This window comes from Salvelinus alpinus, chromosome 7 (assembly GCF_045679555.1).
Source record: "Salvelinus alpinus chromosome 7, SLU_Salpinus.1, whole genome shotgun sequence".
NCBI lineage: Eukaryota > Metazoa > Chordata > Actinopteri > Salmoniformes > Salmonidae > Salvelinus > Salvelinus alpinus.
In genome coordinates, this window is record NC_092092.1 from 62277809 (window position 1) to 62286270 (window position 8462).

Here is an 8462-nt window from a genome sequence, read left to right on the forward strand (position 1 = left end):
TTACAGGACACAGAGGAGGTATATTATAAATTGTTTTCTTGGTTTCAGAACTTTATTTTTGTGTCCAGTTAGTGCAATTTATTTAAAATTGCCTTGCTAACCACAATAGCTAGCTAGCTAACGTTACCAGCACGAGTGTGCAGTTTTCTGCGCCAGAATGGTAGAATGGCCAACGCTGCCGAAAATGTTGTGGACTTTTTGTTGAAGAACCCCTTTCATTCTCTGGGGTACACGGAAAAGGTGCAAATTAAAAGCGAGGGTCGATCTCTGCCTGAGATCAGTTTCATGAAGAAGGATGAAAATGTGAGATCGTTCAATACCACCCGGTATCAAAAGTATAGCTGGTTAACAGGGAGCCTTTCATTAAGTTGGCTGGCCTTGCCTGCGTTTTTGGGCATGCAGTAATTTCCTTTTAGAGGACACGACGAGATGGAAAGTTCCGCCGATAAGCGCAACTTCAAGGAGCTTGCAGAGGTAATTGCACGTTACGATGCTTTACTTGCTGAACATATCGAATTTTGTCTTTTCTGAGATGTTGAAAACAATTCCGAATGGTTTTGATAGCTTCCATCGCATCATCCATTAGTTTGACGCAGCGCATTGTTTCGCGTGCGCTCGAGTAGGCTTTCCACTTACCTCCGGTATTTATTTAGCAAAGATAACACATAATCACTACGGACAGACACAAGCGAAAACTCATTACATAAATGTTGCAGCAGCCTAGGCTGCACCTAAACATTAGAAATCTGACATGCTGTATTCTAAACATTAGAAATCTGACATGCTGTATTCTAAACATTAGAAATCTGACATGCTGTATTCTAAACATTAGAAATCTGACATGCTGTATTCTAAACATTAGAAATCTGACATGCTGTATTCTAAACATTAGAAATCTGACATGCTGTATTCTAAACATTAGAAATCTGACATGCTGTATTCTAAACATTAGAAATCTGACATGCTGTATTCTAAACATTAGAAATCTGACATGCTGTATTCTAAACATTAGAAATCTGACATGCTGTATTCTAAACATTAGAAATCTGACATGCTGTATGGGATGAAAACGAGACTATTTTTCAGTCTGATCAACTGTAGACTACTAATAAGAGCAGCTGCATACAGACTGTGCGCTGTCCATCTGGTCAGGTTAAACTAATTGGTAACATTATGTATTTACAGTGAGGGGAAAAAGTATTTGATCCCCTGCTGATTTTGTACGTTTGCCCACTGACAAAGAAATGATCAGTCTATAATTTTAATGGTAGGTTTATTTGAACAGTGAGAGACAGAATAACAACAAAAATATCCAGAAAAACACATGTCAAAAATGTTATAAATTGATTTGCATTTTAATGAGGGAAATAAGTATTTGACCCCCTCTCAATCAGAAAGATTTCTGGCTCCCAGGTGTCTTTCATACAGGTAACGAGCTGAGATTAGGAGCACACTCTTAAAGGGAGTGCTCCTAATCTCAGTTTCTTACCTGTATAAAAGACACCTGTCCACAGAAGCAATCAATCAATCAGATTCCAAACTCTCCACCATGGCCAAGACCAAAGAGCTCTCCAAGGATGTCAGGGACAAGATTGTAGATCTACACAAGGCTGGAATGGGCTACAAGACCATTGCCAAGCAGCTTGGTGAGAAGGTGACAACAGTTGGTGCGATTATTCGCAAATGGAAGAAACACAAAAGAACTGTCAAACTCCCTTGGCCTGGGGCTCCATGCAAGATCTCACCTCGTGGAGTTGCAATGATCATGAGAATGGTGAGGAATCAGCCCAGAACTACACAGGAGGATCTTGTCAATGATCTCAAGGCAGCTGGGACCATAGTCACCAAGAAAACAATTGGTAACACACTACGCCGTGAAGGACTGAAATCCTGCAGCGCCCGCAAGGTCCCCGTGCTCAAGAAAGCACATATACATGCCCGTCTGAAGTTTGCCAATGAACATCTGAATGATTCAGAGGACAACTGGGTGAACGTGTTGTGGTCAGATGAGACCAAAATGGAGTTCTTTGGCATCAACTCAACTTGCCGTGTTTGGAGGAGGAGGAATGCTGCCTATGACCCCAAGAAACCATCCCCACCGTCAAACATGGAGGTGGAAACATTATGCTTTGGGGGTGTTTTTCTGCTAAGGGGACAGCACAACTTCACCGCATCAAAGGGACGATGGACGGGGCCATGTACCGTCAAATCTTGGGTGAAAACCTCCTTCCCTCAGCCAGGGTATTGAAAATGGGTCGTGGATGGGTATTCCAGCATGACAATGACCCAAAACACACGGCCAAGGCAACAAAGGAGTGGCTCAAGAAAAAGCACATTAAGGTCCTGGAGTGGCCTAGCCAGTCTCCAGACCTTAATCCCATAGAAAATCTGTGGAGGGAGCTGAAGGTTCGAGTTGCCAAACGTCAGCCTCGAAACCTTAATGACTTGAAGAAGATCTGCAAAGAGGAGTGGGACAAAATCCCTCCTGAGATGTGTGCAAACCTGGTGGCCAACTACAAGAAACATCTGACCTCTGTGATTGCCAACAAGGGTTTTGCCACCAAGTACTAAGTCCTGTTTTGCAGAGGGGTCAAATACTTATTTCCCTCATTAAAATGCAAATCAATTTATAACATTTTTGACATGCGTTTTTCTGGATTTTTTTGTTGATATTCTGTCTCTCACTGTTCAAATAAACCTACCATTAAAATTACAGACTGATCATTTCATTGTCAGTGGGCAAACGAACAAAATCAGCAGGGGATCAAATACTTTTTTCCCTCACTGTATAGTCCACTTGTGTGTCAGGAGAAAGTGGGAATGTGATCAAATTGAGTTAATATTCAAAATTGGTCCGGCTAGGCTGCCAATACGTTATCAATCCCTAATGATTAACTGGAATTAATGAATCAACATAATAGTGATGACGGATGTGAGTAAATGTTTTGTAAGGCCTACAGTTGCCCAGGCCTGCATGATGCAAACATGCACAAAGCAAGCTCAGCTGTGAGTTCTATTGTCTATCAGTTGTTGTCTGGGTAGAGGAAATCCCCCTCCTAATCTAAATATCATTTTTGTGAACAAATAGTTTGACATGGTTCAAAAAAATTGTGACCTGATTAGGAAAAACTGGTCCCATCATAGCCCATATAAAACCTTTTTACAACCGATTAATCACTGTCATACCTTATAGGGGTCCAGAGGTTTCCTAGTTAGTTTAACATATAAGGAAAAACTCCAGGCCCCAGGGGGTAAAAATTTGCCCCCCCACTCTAGGACCTATGGTGCCTCCAGTCTGCTTGCAGTTGTCAGTTATTGTCAGGTATGTGGATGATCAGGGCTTTACTCAGGAACGTTTCTTGAGCTACTATGATGTGTCAAGTGGGTGAGATGCTCAGTCTGTTTGACTTTGTACATTTTGAGATGTTTAAGTTATAGACAAACTCGTTGTCCATACCTACGATGGCACAGCTGTAATGGAATGTATCTGCTATTTGTATTTACAGCCAAGTACCCTCCTGTTCCCTGATTTAAGAGGTGATGACCACTGCACTACCTTTGTCAACTTTCTCCTGACATGAACTGAAGCTGCGTCTCATGTGCCCGCTCGTCCACTGGCACATTGAATTTGTGAGTACCCCTATACATTTTCTCTCATTTCTGTATGTAGAGTCAATCACAAACACAATCACATTGTTACTCATCAATGATTTTACTCCTTGCTTGGACTAACTCTTTCTTAGCTCTTTTGTCTAACTGAGTAGTTTGTTGTGTTATTGTTTTGTCTCCTCAGTCAAATCCTGTCCTGCATTGTTCAAGCCTCTGAACACCTCAACTGATGCCTCATTCCCTGATTCAATCACTGCTGTGATCCCTTCCCAACACTGTAAGTAGCCCTCTCATTCAGTCACTGCTGTGATCCCTTCCCAACACTGTAAGTAGCCCTCTCATTCAGTCACTGCTGTGATCCCTTCCCAACACTGTAAGTAGCCCTCTCATTCAGTCACTGCTGTGATCCCTTCCCAACACTGTAAGTAGCCCTCTCATTCAGTCACTGCTGTGATCCCTTCCCAACACTAAGTAGCCCTCTCATTCAGTCACTGCTGTGATCCCTTCCCAACACTGTAAGTAGCCCTCTCATTCAGTCACGGCTGTGATCCCTTCCCAACACTGTGTAAGTAGCCCTCTCATTCTCATTCCCCATAATACTGTACTATAAATGTCTTTATTAAATGCTTTAGGTTAAAATAATTTGTCTTTGACGATTTTTGAAACACACTGTCGTCTCGGTACGTTACGCACCTATACTGCGGGTCTCCCATCCTCCTCAATTCTTCAAGTCACAAGCCTCCACTGGCGCACACACAGCGTCGTGTCTGTATGTATATATTGTCAGTTAGGTAATGGAGCAGGTCTCGGAGGGCATGGCTCTATATTTATTAGAGGAACTAATGAGTGTCAGGCTGATCTAAAGGTCGGTGTATTTAATGATAAGTCATCATCAGCCAAACTGCTCAGCATTTCACACTGTACCAGCCTGCTCCTCTACCTGCAGCCACATACTCACACGCAGGCAGACACATACTCACGCACCGGCATTACTAGTTGAAGGGAGAATAATTGCTCTTAGCCGGCTAGATTTCTCCTGAACAAGAGGAGAGGAGAAACGCCACCGGGGTCTCAGCTCTCGTCTCTCCTCAGGGAGCCACCGGGGTCTCAGCTCTCGTCTCTCCTCAGGGAGCCACCGGGGTCGCAGCTCTCGTCTCTCCTCAGGGAGCCACCGGGGTCTCAGCTCTCGTCTCTCCTCAGGGAGCCACCGGGGTCGCAGCTCTCGTCTCTCCTCAGGGAGCCACCGGGGTCGCAGCTCTCGTCTCTCCTCAGGGAGCCACCGGGGTCGCAGCTCTCGTCTCTCCTCAGGGAGCCACCGGAGGGAGTCTCAGCTCTCGTCTCTCCTCAGGGAGCCACCGGAGGGAGTCTCAGCTCTCGTCTCTCCTCAGGGAGCCACCGGGGTCTCAGCTCTCGTCTCTCCTCAGGGAGCCACCGGGGTCTCAGCTCTCGTCTCTCCTCGGGGAGCCACCGGGGTCTCAGTTCTCGTCTCTCCTCGGGGAGCCACCGGGGTCTCAGCTCTCCTCTCTCCTCAGGGAGCCACGGGGGTCTCAGCTCTCGTCTCTCCTCAGGGAGCCACAGGGGTCGCCTCAGCTCTCGTCTCGCCTCAGGGAGCCACCGGAGGGAGTCTCAGCTCTCGTCTCGCCTCATGGAGCCACAGGGGTCGCCTCAGCTCTCGTCTCGCCTCAGGGAGCCACCGGAGGGAGTCTCAGCTCTCGTCTCGCCGCAGGGAGCCACCGGAGGGAGTCTCAGCTCTCGTCTCGCCTCATGGAGCCACAGGGGTCGCCTCAGCTCTCGTCTCGCCTCAGGGAGCCACCGGAGGGAGTCTCAGCTCTCGTCTCGCCTCATGGAGCCACCGGAGGGAGTCTCAGCTCTCGTCTCTCCTCTCGTCTCTCCTCAGGGAGCCACCGGAGGGAGTCTCAGCTCTCGTCTCTCCTCAGGGAGCCACCGGAGGGAGTCTCAGCTCTCGTCTCTCCTCAGGGAGCCACCGGAGGGAGTCTCATCTCTCCTCAGGGAGCTGTCGCCTCACAATGACAGTCAAGTAGAACCCCTCTCTCCCCCTCTCTGTCTCTCTCTCCTGTCTAGGCGCTGGCCGTACTAATTGTCATTGGGGCTGGAAGCGGCTGGCTAGACGGTGTGTCCGCGGGTCACAGGCTCCAGAGACGCCTGGGTGGGTGGATGACAGGTCCTACATTCCTCACTGTGTGTGTGTGAGGGAGAGCGGGAAAGAGGATGACAGGTCCTACGCTCCACACAGACTAATGAGTGTGAAGGTAGACGGCCATGAATATAGCCAACATGGGGAGCGGGACGACATGATGGCAATGCTGAGATTGTGTGTGTGGGAGACAGGGAGGATAGAGAGAGAGACACACAGAGACACACAGACAGAGAGACACACAGACAGACAGAGAGACACACAGACAGACAGAGAGACACACAGACAGACAGAGAGACACACAGACAGACAGAGAGACACACAGACAGACAGAGAGACACACAGACAGACAGAGAGACAGACAGACAGACAGACAGACAGACAGACAGACAGACAGACAGACAGACAGACAGACAGAGAGACAGACAGACAGACAGACAGACACACAGACAGAGAGACACACAGACAGAGAGACACACAGACAGAGAGACACACAGACAGAGAGACACACAGACAGAGAGACGCGCGGACAGACGGAGAGACGCGCGGACAGACGGAGAGACGCGCGGACAGACGGAGAGACGCGCGGACAGACGGAGAGACGCACGGAGAGACGCGGGGACGGACGGAGAGACGCGCGGACGGACGGAGAGACGCGCGGACGGACGGAGAGACGCGCGGACGGACGGGGAGGGGCGCGGACGGACGGGGAGGGGCGCGGACGGACGCAGGGAGGGGCGCGCGGACGGACGCAGGGAGGGGCGCGCGGAGGGAGGGAGGGAGGGGCGCGCGGAGGGAGGGAGGGGCGGACGGACGGACGGAGGGAGGGACGCACGCACGGACGGAGGGAGGGGCGTGCGGGCGGAGGGACGCGGACTTACGGAGGGAGGGACGTGCGGACGGACGGAGGGAGGGAGGGAGGGGCGGACGGACGGAGGGAGGGAGGGAGGGAGGGAGGGACGCGTGGACGGACGGAGGGAGGGACGCACGGACGGAGGGAGGGACGCGCGGAGGGAGGGACGGAGGGAGGGTGGGACGCGCGGACGGACGGAGGGAGGGACGCGCGGACGGACGGACGGAGGGAGGGACGCGCGGACGGACGGAGGGAGGGACGCGCGGACGGACGGACGGAGGGAGGGAGGGACGGACGGAGGGAGGGACGCGCGGACGGAGAGACGGGGACGGAGAGACGGGACGGAGAGACGGAGAGACTGAGAGACGGAGACAGACGCAGAGAGAGACGGAGACAGACGCAGAGAGAGACGGAGACAGACGCAGAGACAGACGGAGAGAGAGACGGAGAGAGAGACGGAGACAGACGGAGACAGACGGAGAGAGAGACGGAGACAGACGGAGAGAGAGACGGAGACAGACGGAGAGAGAGACGGAGACAGACGGAGAGAGAGACGGAGACAGACGGAGAGAGAGACGGAGACAGACGGAGAGAGAGACGGAGACAGACGGAGAGAGAGACGGAGACAGACGGAGAGAGAGACGGAGAGGGAGACGGAGACAGACGGAGAGGGAGACAGAGGGAGACAGAGGGAGACAGAGGGAGACACAGGGAGAGGGAGACACACACACACAGGGAGACGGAGACACACAGGGAGAGGGAGACGGAGACACACACAGGGAGAGGGAGACGGAGACACACACACAGGGAGAGGGAGACACACACACAGGGAGAGGGAGACGGAGACACACACACAGGGAGAGGGAGACGGAGACACACACACAGGGAGACGGAGACACACACACAGGGAGACGGAGACACACACACAGGGAGACGGAGACACACACACAGGGAGACGGAGACGGAGACACACACACAGGGAGACGGAGACACACACACAGGGAGACGGAGACACACACACAGGGAGACGGAGACACACACACAGGGAGACGGAGACACACACACAGGGAGACGGAGACACACACAGACACACACACAGAGAGAGGGAGACACACACAGACACACACACAGAGAGAGGGAGACACACAGACACACACACAGAGAGAGGGAGACACACACAGACACACACACAGAGAGAGGGAGACACACACAGACACACACACAGAGGGAGACACACACACAAACACACAGAGAGAGGGAGACACACACACACAGAGAGAGAGGGAGACACACACACACACAGAGAGAGAGGCCAGACACACACACACACAGAGAGAGAGGGCGACACACACACACAGAGAGAGAGGGAGACACACACACACAGAGAGAGAGGGAGACACACACACACACACACAGAGAGAGGGAGACACACACACACACAGAGAGAGAGAGGGAGACACACACACACACAGAGGGAGACACACACACACACACAGAGAGAGGGAGACACACACACACAGAGAGGGAGACACACACACAGAGAGAGGGAGACACACACACAGAGGGAGACACACACACACAGAGAGAGGGAGACACACACACACAGAGGGAGACACACACACACAGAGAGAGGGAGACACACACACACACAGAGAGAGGGAGACACACACACACACAGAGAGAGGGAGACACACACACACACAGAGAGAGGGAGACACACACACACACACAGAGAGAGGGAGACACACACACACAGAGAGAGGGAGACACACACACACACAGAGAGAGGGAGACACACACACACAGAGAGAGGGAGACACACACACACAGAGAGAGGGAGACACA

The 8462-nt window shown here is 51.4% G+C and overlaps 1 long non-coding RNA gene across 1 annotated transcript; it reads left to right on the forward strand.

Annotated features, from left to right (window-relative positions):
- Window positions 1–174: 174 nt before the first annotated feature.
- On the forward strand, window positions 175–4173 carry LOC139580234 (uncharacterized). The gene is made up of 3 exons (XR_011676010.1): window positions 175–474; window positions 3507–3630; window positions 3794–4173. It is a non-coding gene; the product is annotated as an uncharacterized lncRNA (long non-coding RNA).
- Window positions 4174–8462: the final 4289 nt, after the last annotated feature.